Genomic DNA, 18,126 nt, shown 5'->3' on the forward strand with positions numbered 1-18,126 from the left:
AATTAACTAAAATTAAAATCTGTTTCTCAGACATACTAGCCACATTTCAAATGCTCAATAACCACATGTGGCTAGTGGCTACTGTATTAGCACAGATATAGAACATTCCTGTCAGCACAGAAAGTTCTATGGGAGAGCACTGGCCTAGAAGGATACATAACAAATTATTAACTGGGGCTACATCTGGGGAAGAGGCATTGGGAGAAGAGAGGAAGGGATGTCTTCATTGTTTACTCCATATATTTCTGTTATTTTGTTTTATTTTTAAAATGAGAACATATATACGTAATGTATCTAATTTAAAAATAAATATAAAGAAATATTTCCTCTCCTGTGAATTCAGAGGTGCAGGAAATTTAATCAAGGACCAGGTAAGTCCCAACGCATGTTGTGGGGGGGAGGTGTCTAACAGGAAAAGAGGAGTAGTTTGAAAAATAACAACTATTATCTATAAACTGTTAAATGATATTATTCTCAGCTATACATTTAAAACTCATTTGAGCTTTTAAAAACAATTTAAATTGTCTTCATAGTATCTACCCACTATTCATTTTTCCAACATCCAACAAACACTACTCGAGTGTTTGCTGTGTGCCAGGCACTGTTTTAGGTTCTGAGGATACTTCAGGGAACAAAACAGACCAAAAAATCCTGCCCTTGCGATCCTTAAAGATAATAAACAACCAAAAAGAATGGAAAATCTGTAGTATGTTAAAAGGTGATAGAAAAAAAGAAGGGAAGGAAGGGGGATAGGGAATGTAGGGGGTATAACTGTAAATAGAATAGTCAAGGAAGTTGATATATGTGTAAATATCTAAAGGATCAATTGAGCCATGTGCAGAAAGAACACTCCAAGTAGAGAAAACATCAAGTGCAAAGGCCCTGAGGCACGAGCATGCCTGGCTTCTTCCAGGAATAACAAGAAGGCTAGTGTGCATGGAGGAAGTGAGCAAAAAAGAAAAGTAGTAGGAGATATAGCCACAGAGGTGAGGCAGAAGGAAGGGGAGGAAGCACCCAGTGGTGTGGGGTTTTTAGGACGTTGTCAAGACTGGCTTTCACTCTGAGGAGATGGGAGCCATTAGGAAATTTTGAACAAGAAGTGATACGATCTAACCTCGTTTTAACAGGACCACTTGGCTGCTATGTTGAGGATAAACTGTGAGAGGTCAAAGGTAGAAGCAAGAAAACCAGTGAGGTATCTGGTGTAATAATCAGGCAAGAGTAGAGAGACAGAGGCTGGGGCCAGGGTGATAGCAGTGGAGGTGGTGAGAAGTAGTCAGATTCTGGGTAGATTCTGAATAAATAACATTTGGAATTGATTGGATGTAGAGTGAAAGAATGAGAGGAGTCAGGGTAATTCCAAAGTTACTGGCCGGAAGAACTAGAAAGACAGCATTGCCATTCCCTAGGATGGGAAAGACACTGGAAGAGTAAGCTTGAGGGTGGGCAGGACAGGATGGGGAGATCAAGAATTCCATTCTCACACATTCGGTTTGACATGCCTATTAGATCTCCAAGTGGAGATGTCAGGTAGACAGTTGGGTATACAAGTCTGGAGTTTGGGACCGAGGACTAAGTTAGCAATACAGGTTAAGAAGCTGTCAGAATATAAATGATATTTACAGCAACGAGACTAGGTTCATCCATTCAGCCAACGGCATGAGTGCAGGCTGAAGAGAGGTCCCGATTGTCGGATAAGGAGACGTTGTATGTTTACGGCCAGTTTCCCTGCACTACTATGGAAGCTCCGAGGAATAGGGACTTGGTCTGCCCTATTCACTGCTACATTCCTACTTCCTAGGGCAGTACCTGGCATATAGAAGGTTCTCAATAAAATTTGTTGTATAGGGGAATTTAAAGTCACTGGAGAGAGAATGATTATTGATAAAGAGCTGGAGAGAGAATGATTATTGATAAAGATTAAACTCAATAGGAAAATAAATACACTTATCAACGTTTCATAACTTTTTATCATCATCATAATATATACTATGGAAAGCAAAGAGAGGAAAGCAAACTCATCAAGAATTCTACTTCCTAAATACAACCATTGTTAACACTTTCTACATTTCCCTTCTGGCTTTCCGGTATGTTATATATACATATTAACAACTTGGGAATCTTACTGCATCGACAGTTTTTTTCACTCAATATATCATGATTATTATATCATGTCATTTAAATAGTCTTCAACCTCACTAATTTTCTTATTAATATACTTTATTTTTTAAAACTATCTTAGTTTCACAGAAAAACGAGCAGAAGATACAGATATTTCCCATATAACTCTCACTAATTTTGATAGCTATAAAACATCCCACTGAATCAAAAAAACAATTTATTTAAATATTTCTCTGTTATTGAATATTAAATTGTTTACATTTTACTAATATAAATAACATTCTAACCATAATTCTGAAACTCTCATTATTTCCTCAGGATAGATGCCTAGGAGCTGAATTGCTTAGATCAGGGGTAAGAACATTTTAACAGATAAATATTTGAAGAACATTGTAACATATATTGGTAAATTACCTTCTACAAAAGCTGTATAATTTATAGACACATTACAATATATGAAAGCACCTAGTTGGCTGCCATCTCACTGGCATTGAGTATTATCTTTGTCAATTTTATAGACCAAAAAATGGCATCATGCTGTTTCAATTTGCATTATTTTGATTACAAGAAAGATTGAACATTTTTCAAATGTTTATTAGCCCTTTGTATTTTCTTCTGAGAATAATCTGTTCTTTGCTCATTTTTCTATTGTTGAGAATAAGTATTTTGAAGTTAGTTAAAAGCAAAACGATAGCACAGTTCTAAAATTATCTTAAATTTCTTTTAAAATGTATTTTCCAACTTTATCTAGAGTCTCCTCACAAGAAGTCCATTTTTTAAACCATAAAAGTCCATTTTTAAACCAAAGTGTGAACACCTACCTCTAGGTCAGCCTAGTAATTACTGCCCTTCTAGCAATCAGGGATCAGAAATTTTATCATGCCCCAGGGATACAGGCCTCCTTAAAACACTGACCACCCATAAGCCATAACTCCCCTCCATGTGGCCACATTCCAAACCCCAGAGCAGTGGATTTCAAATAGCTGGCAGACTCTTAGTACTGTAATACCACACTTGATTGATTCTAAAATGTACATTTTCCCTCACATTTTAACATCTCTGAGATTAGTATTAAGACAACAATAAATGTTGTCTTAAAATCAGTGTCGGTATCAGAGTAATGTTGGCCTCGAAGAATGAGTCTTCTTCAATTTTTTGGAATAGTTTGAGAAAGATAGGTATTAAATCCTCGTTGAATGTTTGGTAGAATTCTCCAGAGAAGCCATCTGGTCCTGGGCTTTTGTTTTTTGGGAAGGTTTTGATTACTGTTTCAATCTCTTTACTTGCGATTGATCTATTCAGATTCTCTATTTCTTCTTGATTCAGTTTTGGGAGGTTGTATGATTATTAGTGAAATGCAAATCAAAACTACAATGAGATATCACCTTATACCTGTCAGAATGGCTATAATTAACAAGAAAAAAACAACAAATGTTGGAGAGGATGTGGAGAAAAGGGAACCCTCATAAACTGCTGGTGGGAATGCAAACTGGAGCAGCCACTATGGAAAACAGTAAGGAGATTCCTCAAAAAATTAAAAATAGAAATACCATACGACCCAGCTATCCCACTTCTGGGTATTTATCCAAAGAACTTGAAATCAACAATTCAAAGAGGCTTATGCACCCCTGTGTTCATTGCAGCGTTATTCACAATAGCCAAGACGTGGAAGCAACCCAAGTGCCCATCAACAGATGAATGGACAAAGAAGATGTAGTATATATACACAATGGAATACTACTCAGCCGTTGAAAAAAAGATAAAATCGTCCCATTTGCAACAACACGGATGGACCTCGAGGGTATTATGTTAAGCGAAATGAGCCAGACAGAGAAAGACAAACATTGTATGACTTCATTCATATGTGGAAGATAAACAAACACAGGGATAAGGAGAACAGATTAGTGGTTACCAGAGGGGAAGGGGGTGGAGGGAGGGTGAAAGGGGTAAAGGGGCACATATGTATGGTGACACATAAAAACTAGACTATTAGGGGTAAGCACAATGCAGTCTATTCAGAAACTGATATATAATAATGTACACCTGAAACTACACAGTGACCTCAATAAAATAATTAAAGAAAAAAAAATCAGTGTCGACCATTTTCTGACACTGTAACACCTCTGAAATGGAAGTGCGTCTTACAATTAATGGCATCTTAGATTCATGAAATGCATAGATGCTATTAACAATAGGAAATAATCATCTTTCCTAGAGATAAAAAGTTCTATACTCTAGATCAATTTTTTCTTAGGCAATTGAGCTAAAGGAGTTTATAATGAGCATCAATAATAATCTCATATCTTATTCACACCTCACCTCCTTCCCCAAAGGACTTGAGATGACTTAAAAAAAATTGAAAGTTTAAAATAATAGTTGCAAGATCTGGGGTGAGGGGAGAAATATGGGTTTCAAAAAAAGGCCAGGGGTGGGGCCAGCCCTGTGGCATAGTGGCTAGGTTCACACCCTCTGCTTCGGCGACCCGGAGTTCGCGAGTTCAGATCCCAGGTGCAGACCTGCACACTGCTCATCAAGCCATGCTGTGGCAGCGTCCCATATACAAAGTGGAGGAAGATGGGCACAGATTTTAGCTCAGGACTAATCTTCCTCATCAAAAAGAGGAGGGTTGGCAAGGGATGTTAGCTCAGGGCTAATCTTCCTCACCAAAAAAAAAAAAAAAGGCCAGGGGTGAAATGAGCACACAGGAATCCCTATCATGGTCCTCTACATTTCAGAGAGGGGAGCCACAAAAATGGCTTTAAGCTCTCCACAGTCAAAGCAAAGAGGAAGAAAAAGTTAATATTGTCCTTAGGCAAAAAAACAAAATAGCTATCGAGGAGAAGCACAGCATTTCCTGATGCTGAATCTTGTAGAAATTCCTTCCATGGCGCCTCCATAAGGGGGATGCTGGGTGGTGCCAGAGCGACACCAACATACTCAACAACAGCCCCCTGATAAAGACAATCATGTTTTTTTGTTTGTCTCTGTAGCATCATCCATGCAAGGCAAAGCCCCAGAACCAAAAAGCAGTTCAGAAAAGCATTTCTACAAGGGACCAAACATGCAGTCTGAAAATGCAGTTCCCTCCCTCATGGCTGGATCCAAGGGCAAGATTTAGAATATCGAGACCAGGGTTTTCCTTCTTTTTTTTTTTTGTGAGGAAGATCGGCCCTGAGCTAACATCTGCCAGTCCTCCTCTTTTTTTGCTGAGGAAGACTGGCCCTGGGCTAACATCCATGTCCATCTTCCTCTACTTTATATGGGATGCCGCCACTGCATGGCCCGACAAGCGGTGCATCGGTGCGCGCCCAGGATCTGAACCAGTGAACCCCGGGCTGCCGCAGCGGAGTGCATGCACCTAACCGCTTGCACCACCGGCCTGGCCCCGAGACCAGGGTTTTCTAATGTGGGATGAGCAAGACAATCCATTAGAGAGCAACACTTGTGCTTAGATTTATTTTTCTTGTTAAAAAACAAGAAAGGAAGCATGACTAATATCTAATTCTAATATATGGATTTACACTGGTGCCCCATCTCTGTCAACAAAAAATCTACGAAGTGTCCTCAAGGAAGAATACAAGTTATATGATAGAGAAGAGTGGCCCGGATCCCTTGACATTTTCATTTGCTTTCAGCTTATTGCAATATAATGCAGTTCACCTGGGCCTGGAGAGGTGCATTTGTGGATTATATTATCTAGTTTTAACTAAACTGATGCACACAAGATCAGCAGGTGGTTAAAACTTTCCCTGCAATGAAATAGGAAAGCAAAGATACTACAAGGACAAGGGAACAGCAAGAAAGTGGCAGAGCTGACCCCTCTACTCCTTGTATGAGTCCTGCATCAGCCACATTATCAGGTGTGAACAACGATGCCCTAATCAGATCTGACAAGAAGACAGCTGAATCAAAAATTATCACAAAGAAGACTATTGAAATATCTTCTACCATTAGCATTAAGCCTCACCTGGAGCATATATTATACCTTGATGATAATAGCCAATGATGGTATGAAGCTATTGTAATTACCATGATACTTAAAAATGAAGCATCCAGAACATGAAGACAAACCTCTATGATTTCTCAGCAATGTTTCAAGTCATATGATACTCTATCAAGTACTTCACAAACCACCGCTACATGTGATGATAAATATTTATTTGAGTTGCCATAATTCAATAGAGGAAAAACAAAAGTCTCATACCATTGCAGAAACACCTGCTCTCACACCACAGTAAAACTGGCTGCTCTAATGTGTAGAAAAAAAGTCATGTCAAACTAAAATGCATTCCTTTGTCAGCAAATATATTTAGAAGACATATAGAAAACATTGCTGGAGATAGGAAGAAACAAGCATTAGAACAAATTATGCAGTGTGGGAGGTTTGCTATACAGTTGGATGGAAGTACAGATATTTCTAACATGCCTCAGCTTGAGATATTTGCTAGATTCTATTTCAATAACAAAACTCTTTTTTTCTGAGCCACTAAAGGAAAGATGTTCCAAAGAAAGATGTTCCAAAGAAGACTGATTCTGCAAAGTTGATCACTTCTTTAAGAAAAACAATATTTTACAGAAAACTGTGTAAGAACCATTGAGGTGATTGCTTTTCTCTTGGACCCTGATCTCCCACCTATCTGAGAAATATCTGTCTTCTTTTCATGACCTTTCCTCTATTGACTCTCTAAATGTTGTTTCTCGGGGTTCCATCCTAGAACATTGTGGGGTAAGTAGATTAATTTAACCAGATCTCATATAGAGATAGGCAGATATAGAGAGGATTCTAATAGTTTTGATTACAGCTCTTCTATTTTTCTTCCCTTTAAAAACCTCATTGCATGGTGAGGGGTCAGTTATTTTCTAGAATTTTCCCTATAGCAGGATGATCCTGAGATACTCTTGCTAGCTAACCAATTCCATCCACTCCCTTCTGACTCTAGAAACTGTGAGGCCAGGCTATTGTTACAAAACAAATATAGGGGCCGGCCCGGTGGCATAGTGGTTAAGTTCACGTGCTCTGCTTCAGCGGCCCGGGGTTCACAGCTTCAGATCCCAGGCATGGACCTATGTACCACTCGCTCATCAAGCCATGCTGCTGCGGCTTCTCACATATAAAATAGAGGAAGATTGGCACGAATGTTAGCTCAGTGACAATCTTCCTCAGCAAAAAGAGGAGGATTGGCAACAGATGTTAGCTCAGGGCCAATCTTCCTCACACACACAAAAAAGATAACAAATATAGATTGGGCAGCATGGATTTTAATTCACAGGTTACCTGACTAGGGCTGGACTGGTCCTAGAAATAAGGCAAGTTTAGCTCAAGGGCTTATCTACACTCTCTCTGGGGCTGGGTATACTGACCCCTGGAAGGGATGAGCACATTGAAGCTCTGTGAGTGGCCAAGAGCTGTAATTGTAGGTAGGATCTGATACCATTCCTTGGAGCATTTTATCTATTAGATCCCCAGAATTGTTTGGAAATTGGAAATCTGTTCTCAAGTGTACTCTCTCTCCATTACTGTGGCCAGAATATCTTTAAACTTTGTATTAAAAAACAATACACATACAGAAACGTGCACATATCCTAAGAGTGTGACTCAGTGAACTTTCACAAACTGAGCACACATAGTATCCAGACCAAGTAACCAACTGCTGCCAGCGTCCATCCTGTGCTCCTTCCACTATCCTGACTTCTAACATCAGAGATTAGTTTGTCTACTTTAAAAATATTTAATAGCAATGGAATCATGTAGTATATATGTATTCTTTTGCACCTGGCTTCTTTCATTCAATGAAAAATTATGTTTGTGAGATTCATCCATATTTTTGCAGGTGGTTGTAGATTCTTCATTCTCACTGCTGTGTAGCATTACATTATGTGAATATACTACAATTTATTTATCCCTTCTACTTCTGCTGGGCATTCGAGTAGTTTCCAGTTTGGGGTTACTACAAATATTACTGCTAAGAATACCCTAATGCTATTTTTTGGTGGCCATATGTACAAATTTCCCAGATGTAGAAGTGCTGGGTCAAAAATATTTACTTTGGGGGCTGGCCCCACGGCCTAGTGGTTAGGTTCGGCGCACTCTGCTTTGGCGGCCCAGGTTTGTAGGTTCGGATCCTGGGCGCACACCTAAACCACTCATCAGACATGCTGTGGCGGCGACTAACATACAAAATAGAGGAAGGTGGGCACAGATGTTAGCTCAGGGCTAATCTTGCTCAAGCAAAAAAAGAGGAAGATTGGCAATGGATGTTAGCTCAGGGCGAATCTTCCTCAGATAAAAAAAATTTACTTTGAATATCTAAATTTACTACAAAGAGCCTAGACATCTGATTTGTTTCCACTCCTAGTCCTGAAAGCAGAAAATGTGACATGGGAGAGCTCAATACAGCAGTTCCCAAAGTGCAATCAGACACATCTTGCTTCCGAATCACCTGGGAGCTTGAGCAGGTGATTCTCCCCTCACTGAGGTTGGAGAAGCATGTGTAGTGGAAACAGAGGGCTTTAGAAGTCAGACAAACCTAATGTTAAATCCCAGCTTTACCAGTTAATATTTGATCTTTGGGGAATTACTTAATTCTTGGTTTCCTTGTCTATGACATGGGGAATAGTAATTCTTATTTCACAGGGCTGTAGCCTGGTTAGATGAGATAACACATATAAAGCATTCAGCATGGTGCCTAACACAGTGTGCACTATAAGTAGTTGTTCCATTCCCCACTTGCCACAGAGAAAAATGAGTGAGACCTCTAGCCTCGAACCCAGTATAGAATAATTACCTTATAACTAAACAATCTGGAGGTACAACAGAATTTATTATTATGTGACTGTGCCTACAGTCAATATTAGGCACACTAGAGATGAAGCACAGAAGCCTGTGTGTGTACCAGGAACGGGCTTTCGACACCATTTAGTTGGCAATAGGCTGTACATATCATTCCTGATGCTTCTATGAACCTATTATTGTTGTTGTTATTTTTCTTAAATGCCAGTTTAAATAGCCCTCAGCATCCTTTTACACTGATGTCAGGTTCAACGTGCATGAATTACTAAGTGGAAAACAAAAACACCAAGTCAAAGACTTTGGCGGGAGGGAGGAGATTATATGAAAATGAATCCTGCTCAATGGGCTGGCCCTGTGTGGCCCTGCACATTATTACACAGGCGCACACTACCAGGGCTTGCTGCTTTATTTTCTAATCACTGTGTTTTCAAGTGTGCCTTCAAGATTGTGGAGTGCTCAACTGTCTCTTTATCCCCAAGCAGGGTCAGCTTTCCCAGCCTCCCATACAACCTGGTTCATGCTGGGATAAAGAGGAAGGTAGGACTGTTAAAACAATAATGCTATGGTCTGAGGCCAGCAACGGGTAATCAGATCCTAGCAAGGTAGAGGCTGTTACCTGGGAGATTATTGGAAGAAAATAGGCCTAGCTTGCAATAACTTAGTTTGTTCCTACCTTCCTTGCTTTCTCCTTTTCATTCTACTCCCAGTCATCAGACAGAATAAATCTTTTTCTACATTTATTTCACTAAGGGGAACTAAGAAGCTTTGTGTGGGCATCAGCGAAAGTCACAAGAGTTTCAGGACCACAGCCTGACCCACTGTTGGACTTTAACCCCAAGTATTAAGCTTAGATGGATAGCATCAGTTAGAGAAGACCCCTATATTCAACACCACACTGCCACGCCTCAAAGAAAACCCAATCTTTCAAACTTCAGTATTATGAAACAGACAAATTAGGAGGCTATTGTTACATTGAAAAGAGATTCAACATAGGTCTCTTTGAACAATGACTAGAATATTCAACATATAGTTCAAAATACATTCAATCTTTCTGAAGAATAAAGCGGAAGACAACAGAAGTGGTTTGTACAACATTAATGTCAAGTTCCAAAGTATTTTATGAACAGTTGTTATTCATATTTAGTCAATGTGTCTTACCATCAGATCATTCAACCTGTTTTTGCCCCAAATGGATCAAACCAAAAGGAGGTGAAGAGTGAGATAGCCCTGATTTTTTTTTTTTTGCTGAGGAAGATTTGCCCCAAGCTAACATCTGTTGCCAATCCTCCTCTTTTTTTGCTTGAGGAAGATTAGCACTGAGTGAACATCTGTGCCAATCTTCCTCTATTTTTTATGTGGGTTGCCGCCATAGCAGAGCTGACAAGTGGTGTAGGTCTGCACCAGGGATCCGGGCCTGCGAACCCAGGCCGCCAAAGCGGATAGCGCCGAACTTAACCACTATGCCACAGGGCCGGCCCCAAGGGTAGCACTGATTTTTGATAGAAGCATCAGGTCAAACAGAGCACACTGTGGTGGACCCTGTTCCATGGCTATAGAAGCTAGAATCGCAGTCTTGGAACTGGAAGAGATCATCTATCCAACCCATTGTGGGTAACAGAATTGAGGTCCAGAGAGGAGAAGTGATTTGCTTAAGCCCACATAATGATTCAAGATCAAAACTGAGCTTGAAATGAGACTGTGGGGTCCAGCCAGCAGACATCAAGCTGCAGCAAACTTGTCTTGCAAGCCCTTTTGCTGTGAGCCAATCCATTTCCCCCCTGGAGCTCCAGATCTGGATCTGCCTTGACCTTGCGGGTTGGTGTGGACTCCCAGAGGCCATAAGGGAACAGATCCATTTCCTCTCAACACTACTACATCTCATCAGGAACCACTCAGCCTTTCCACCTTTCGCTACCCCCCAGCCTGGAGGACTCTGGAGAGAAAATACCTGGGGGCTAGACCCAGGCTATCCCCTAAAAACACTTCTGCACCTGCCAGAACCAAGCCACATTGACTTTGCCTCCACCTCCACAGAGAAAACAGAGGCTATCAGATAAGAGAGGCTTTCAACTTTCAATATCCTTCCCCTTATAACTTATTCTTACCCAAAACATACTTGCCAGCTTCCTGATCATCACAATGGGAGAGGTGTCTCTTTTCCTACCTGAAGCCAATTCTTCTACTTGTGCACTGGAGCCCAACTTCTCCAGCTTAATGGTCATTCCTTTCATCAATTTCCCCATCACTTTCACCCTCTCCCACTGGCTGTTTCCCATTTATATTTAAGTGCAAGTTGCTACTATTTTAAAAGAATGAGCCAACCAAAAGCTTTGGCAAATTGGATGGATGCAAGCAAGAATGGAAGGAAAGAAGGAAGACAGGAGAAAAGCTAGCCTCTCTCAACTCTAAACTCTGATTTATCTACCTTTGAGTCCTATACATTCTATCTGCTTCCCCTCTCAGTCAAGCTTCTACTTCCTCACCCTTTAAAGGCTCCTCCACCTATTGTCATCTAGTCTCTGGCCCCACCACTTCACTGAAACATCACCATTGACCTCTTCTTTCTAAATACAAAGGAGACTTTTCCTTATTATCTCATTCGATCTCTCCGCCGCATTTGGCTGTATTGGACATTCCTTCCAGAGAACTTACCCTGCTCTTGGCCCCCCGATCTCCCAGATACTTGAGAAATACCTCTCTGTCTTCTTTTCATGATCCTTCCTCTATTGGCTCTTTAAATGGTGTTCCTCAGGGTTCCATCCTGGAAAGATTCTGGGATAAAGTAGATTAATTTAACCAGATTTCATGTCGAGACAGGCAGAAAAAAAGGAGCTTTCTAATAGCTTTAATTACAGCTCTGCTATTTTCCCCCTTCTAAGAACCTGATACGATGGCTTAGGGTCAGTTATTTTCTAGAATTACCCTGTAGTAGGATTATCCTGAGGCACTCCTGCTAGTTAACCATTTCCATCTACTTCCTTCTCAGTTCAGAAACTGTCTGACTCAATTTCCCTCCCATCAATTTCACTACCTAATTTCACTTCCATCTCCTCCATGCTGATGTCTCCCAGATCTACATCTCCAGCTCAAAACTCTCTTCTGAGTTCCAAAACCAAACAGTAACTAGACACCTCCAAATGGAAGTCTCCATGGTATCCCCAACATAACTCTCACAAACTATTGTCCCCTGATGCTCCCATCTCAGTGATGGCACCCACTCGCTGGAGCCAGAAAACTGAGTCTTCCTTGATACTGCCCCACCCTCAGACTCGGTTATCAAATCCTGGGGCATTTACCTTCTTAAAGTCTCCCATATCCATCCATTTCTCTCCTTCTCCACTGCCCCACCCACAACTTCAAACTTGTTAATTCCCATCTAGATTACCACAACAGCCTCCTAACTGAAACAGAACAGGACAGCATAGAAAATATGAGTGCAAAATATGAAGTAAAGTGCTTTTTGTAAAGCTATGAGTAAATATATGTATGTGCGTGCTATGCAACATGAAATGTATTTATCATTGTGGCTTCTCAGAGCTCATCCTCCATAGGCCTGGGCAGTGTCTGAGCTCCTTCTAAAGCCACATGTGGCTACTGAGCACTTGAAATTGGCTAGTCTGAATTAAGATGTGTGGCAAGTATAATATACACACCGGATTTCAGACTTAGTATAAAAAAAAGAATATAAAATACCTCATTTATCATTTTTATATTGATTACATGTTGAAATAATATTTTGGATATATCAGATTAAATAAAATATATTGTTAAAATTAATTTCACCTTGTTTTAAACTTTTTAAACTGGCTACTAGAAAATTTTAAATTACATTGTATTTCTACTGGACAGCCCTGCTGTAGAGGCTGGAGTGTGCCACTCACAATGGGGGTTTAAGATCCCCTCAAAAATAGACTGATCCTGGGGGGCCGGCCCCGTGGCATAGCAGTTAAGTGCACGCGCTCTGCTGCTGGCAGCCCAGGTTCGGATCCAGGGTGCACACCGACACACTGCTTGTCAGGCCATGCTGTGGTGACATCCCACATAACATGGAGGAAGATGGGCACTGATGTTAGCTCAGGGCCAATCTTCCTCAGCAAAAAGAGGAGGATTGGCATGGATGCTAGCTTAGGGCTGATCTTCCTCACACACACAAAAAAATAGACTGATCCTTTCCATGTCCAAAGCTAGATCTTCCTCACACACACAAAAAAATAGACTGATCCTTTCCATGTCCAAAAATGTTTTTGGATCAGTAAGTTGTATCTTTTCTTCAAATGGAGGAACTTGTCTTAACTTGAGGATCAGGTTAATGGAGTCCTCCCTGCCGAGAAGTACTTCTGCTCAATGGATAAAATGTAGCTTAAAAGCTGTAGAAAGTCCAATATATTAAAGTCTAACTTACAAAAAAGCTCTCTTAAGAGATTTCAGCATCTGGCGTGCTTCCACATACAAAACTACTGCCTTCTGTTAAGTGGAAATGATCTTTAAGGGCAGGGGCTGTGGATTACTTCTTTTATTTCTCTCCACAGCACCTGGTGCATTGCTCTGCATGGAAGTTGCTAACAAGCTGGCTAACTGTGGATGCCGTTGGTAGGGGACTGAGTTTTCTCTCCGTTACCTTCCAAAGCCCTGCATCATTGAGTGCTTTAAATCCTCCTCTCTGCCTGAATGAGGACACACGCACTCTTTTCATTTCTATATGCTCAAACATAAAACAAAGAACCTATCTTTCTTCTTATATTTGATTTAGATTTATTTCGTCCATAAGGAGTTTAATATTAGGTAAATGAGGAGTTGGAGGGGTAGTGAAAGTACAAACTTAAAAGAATGGAAGAAATTAATCCATTGATTCCATGCTTGATATGCCTGACTATTATCAATCTGCAAGAAATGGATGTTGCATTTGGACCAGAACCAGCAGGAAGGTGTCTAATAATAACCTTGGGCAAAATTCCAGTTGACCACAGTAAATGCCCAAGGAAGCTCATATTTGCTTATTTTTACCAACACAGCACATTAAGTGTCTCGCTTTTAAAATATATGCTGCTCTGAGTGGCTAAATAGATGGTGATACTAGTAAAGGAAGCCATTGATGTCTTTGGAAATCCAATCATCTTGCTGAGCACTAGCGGGTGCGTGTCCTACCTCCCAACTGACATAATGCACCTTCTGCAAGACAGCAGTCTCTTGGCACTGTTCCACTTCGAAGTAAAGCCTGAAATGAACTCCTGCTAACGTGGCATATCGAACAGCCCTTTTTTATTTCCAAGGCCTTCTCAGTTGATCCATGGTACATCTCTCTTCATGGAAGTGGCTATTGCAGGCTAGAATTACAACTTCCTTCTGACAGCAAAATGCACTCCCAGAACAATTTGACCAAGGTCGTTAACCAAATCCTTAAGCAGACAGCTTTCAGGGTGGCTGGGCCTTGTTAGAAAGGGTCTGTGGAGCACCTGCTGAGCCCAGAGGATTTGTCTAAGCATAATCTGAGGGTTGGGGAGACATGAGGACACAGTCCTTGCCCTCAAGGAGTCCTCGCTCCTTGGGAGTTAGGTCTCCAAGGAGGGCTGTTACATCATATCACCCAAGGCCACTCAGTTTCTCTGCTTGACAGTCAAGCTTATAAGTCACTTTGCATCATGTTTAAGCAAGAAAATAGCAAAGAACGGAAAACAAGTCCAGGATCAAGAATAAACATTGTAATAACCAAAAGAAGAGTTCTTGGAAACGTCTCAAACCCGAGCACCATGGTAAAGTAGTAAGGGTAATAAGATTACATTCCTAAGACAGAAGCTCTGTCATAAAACCTAGGTAATTTTCTGTTATTTCTTTTCTAATCTATCAGTGTTACTTAATTCTATTTACTCCTCTCCTTTCTTATATTTTCTTCCAATGAAAAATAAGGCAGGTAGAAAAACTACAGGTTTACCTTTCAGAAAAATTCCCCCTTGAACATGATTCCATTGTATCCTCAATATCTTTATCAATTTGCTACCTAGAAGAATCTAAAATACAGATTGCTTTAAAGTCATATTTATTTAGGTATGCCAGCTTCCCACTTCATTTCCTTAAAGGACTATGCCAGACTCTGTATTAGAGACCAGAGATACAGTGATGACAAGACAGGTTTCTATCTAACATCCCCCTGGCAAACTTTGACTCACTCTCATGGAGTTCACAACTGTCTCCTTTCTGCCCCGACTGTGCCTGGTAACACACCTCTTAGCACACTGTGCCCTTATCAACCTATATGAAAACTATCTGTTTATGTGTTAGTCTCTTCTAGAATCTCTAGATCTCAAAGTACTTGAGGGCTTAGAGCTTAGCACATAGTAGGTAATCAACGTGGGCTGAGTTAAACCAGATCGCAATAGACAACCTTCACTGTAAATAGTATATAGACACACATATATAGACACAGGAACACTGTACACAGCTTCTCGAGTGCCATGCTAAATAGAGTTCGTTACAGTTCGTTACAAAAAGGGCACTTTACACAATTGTTGAGATTTAAATAAAATTTATATTTACAGACAATGACATTCGGTGACATAAGTTCACATTCCAGGACTTGCAGTAGAGCTTTATGGCCCTTTACAGACCCATAAATGTCCTTTTCCATGTTCCTAGGTCAAGTTAGAGTGAGTCTGGGGAGCCAGTGTGTGCCTCAGCTAATACAATGAGAACCACTCTGGTAATTGCTACTTTTTTCTAAAGACGATGTTTTGTTATTGAGTCCTGTTTCCTCTTTGTTGTTACTGTCATCGAGTTGATTCTGACTCCTAGCAGCCCTGCACAGAAGAGCAGAACCCTGCCCAGTCTTTTGGCTCCATCCTCTCATCTTCTGGCACTGTATCAGACAATGCTCTGCTGCTATTCACAGGGTTTTCATGGCCAATTTTTTCAGAAGTGAGAGGCCAGGTCCTTCTTCCTAGTCTGTCTTAGTCTGGAAGCTCCACTGAAACCTGTCCACCATGGGTGACCCTGCAGGTATTTGAAATACTGGTGGCATTGCTTTCAGTGTCACAGCAACACACAGCCACAGTATGACAACGGACAGATGGGTGGTGTGGTTCCCTGAGAGCGCTGAATCTTAACCACTAGACCACCAGGGCTGGCTCCTGTTTCCTCTAAACCATATGAATTCAAGTTTGGTAACAAGTGGGAGAAGGAGCCTGTCCTCTGAAGGGGAATCATTCAACCCTGTCATGCACTTTCCAAAGTTAGTTAAGCAACTCAGCACCCACACCCTGCTAATGGTTGTGGCGCCAGTGATCCACATGTGATTTTGGGCAATATGTTTGGGTGCTGGCAGAGACACAGAATTTACATAATTTGAAATATGAAGATATTAGCAAAGCTAAAGACCAACAGAAACTACTAAAAATCATAAAAAGAAATGCTAATTGAACATTTTCACTTGCCACTCACTCTCCTCATCAACAAACTTTGCTATGAAGTAGGTAACATGTGCCTGAGTTACTAAAGCAAAATCATTAGCAAAGGAAAGTTGGGTTCTGAAGTGTAAATCTAAATGCAGAATATGCCCCTACAGTGATCAAAGTTTGCTGATAAAAGAAAAGGTGCTTCAAAAACTTTAGTAGTAGTTTACAAATTGGTTGCAGCCCCTATTTAAACAGAGCCAATTTTCAGTAGACCATGATAATGATGGACAACATGGAAAATTTTTATCAAAAGTAGAACAAAGCAATCACTTAAAAAGTTAACTTCTCTACATCTTTATCTCATACACACACATACTTAAGCCAGAACTGCCAAAAAGATGGGAAGGGAACGTATCTCACTTAAAAGTGTGTAGAGCTCTGGGTTCAAATCCCAGCTCTACCCCTTCGAAGCAACGTGACTTGGGGAAGTCACTTACCCTCTCTGAACCTCAGTTTCCTCATTTCTAACACGATGGGGAGGTAGAGGTGTAACATTGCCAACTGTGCATGGTTCTTGTGAGTTACCTCCAGGATTAGCTGTCACAAGTGAAAATGGAAAGTACTTGAACTTTCTTCCTTCCCTTAATTTCCTCTGCCCATCCTCTCAGGCAGAAGCAACCAAAGAGCAGAAGAGCTAAAAGGCCAAAAGGGAAAGGAAAAGAAGTGGGCACGAAAGACTGAAATGATACACAAACTGGAAACGGATTCTGCCTCTCTCTCCCCTGCCCTTTACCAGTCAGGAAGGTGTGTGATGCAAATTTGAACATTGGATTTAACTTTATATTTTGACTGATCTTGTAAGAAGCTTTTAGTGGTCAATTTTTTTTTCAGTGCTAGACTATGAGTTGTTTGGTGGCTCAAAGGAATCCCTTGGTAACAAACTTATTGGGATGGTTTGTATCCTATGACAATATAGGTAGTACGTCGTTCAGTAAGTGGCTTAAATACTGGGAAGCAGTTAATACTAAAGTGCCCTAAGAAAATATATTTTAAAAAGAACACAGTGAACAAAAGCCCACAGCGCTCTAATATAACTTCCGTTTGTTTTCATGTTTTAGGAAGTTGTTCTAAGCCTGCCTTTGAACCCTTAATAACCCTTATGAAGAAGTGACAGTTCCACGATGTGCTGGCCTTGGAACCTGTGAGCTCTCATTTTGGGAGTTCACAGAAAATGCTACATTACAAAATCATTTAAAAAAAAAAAACCTCTTCCCAGGGTCAAACTCCAAAGCCAATCAAAATATTGCACCTTTTAACTTGGGGGAAATTGCTAGAGAGAGGACAGCTCTAACTAGTGTGTCGCTTGGATTTGAGGGTTCAAAGAGAGGTCTCCCCAAGTTCCACAAGACTTCCGGCCACGGGAAACCCACCACCCATTTGGTGTTTTTGATTCCTTGAGGATACACGCTGAGGTGGCTGACAACCACCTTCCTCATTTACTTAAGGAATCATGACCAGTGGCAGAGAAACTGATCAAATTTGGGATACCAGTTCCTGAGAGGGAAGGAAGCTCTGAGTGCCCCGTCTCCACACTTTCATTATTAAAGGCACGCGGCCCCTTTCTAAGGAAATGTAGCTTCCCCAGGTTCCCACTAGCTGAAGAGAAATCATCACAGCACACTCCGGAAATGTTTACAATTCATTTAAGATGCACATTATTTCTAAATACATCATTGAGGGACTCAATTATTTTGAAATTTTCATAGGAATAGGGAAGTTTTGCTTCCACGTCGTTTTCATTTTTTCCAAAATTGGCATTAGGCACCAAAA

General features: G+C 40.7%; 1 protein-coding gene across 3 annotated transcripts in view; it reads right to left on the reverse strand.

Moving 5' to 3' along the window:
* Positions 1-18,126, reverse strand: part of PCYT1B (phosphate cytidylyltransferase 1B, choline) — a 99,339-nt gene that overhangs the window by 80,587 nt on the left and 626 nt on the right. The window lies entirely within an intron of this gene.

The sequence above is a fragment of the Diceros bicornis genome, chromosome X (assembly GCF_020826845.1).
Source record: "Diceros bicornis minor isolate mBicDic1 chromosome X, mDicBic1.mat.cur, whole genome shotgun sequence".
In the NCBI taxonomy this organism is placed as follows: domain Eukaryota; kingdom Metazoa; phylum Chordata; class Mammalia; order Perissodactyla; family Rhinocerotidae; genus Diceros; species Diceros bicornis.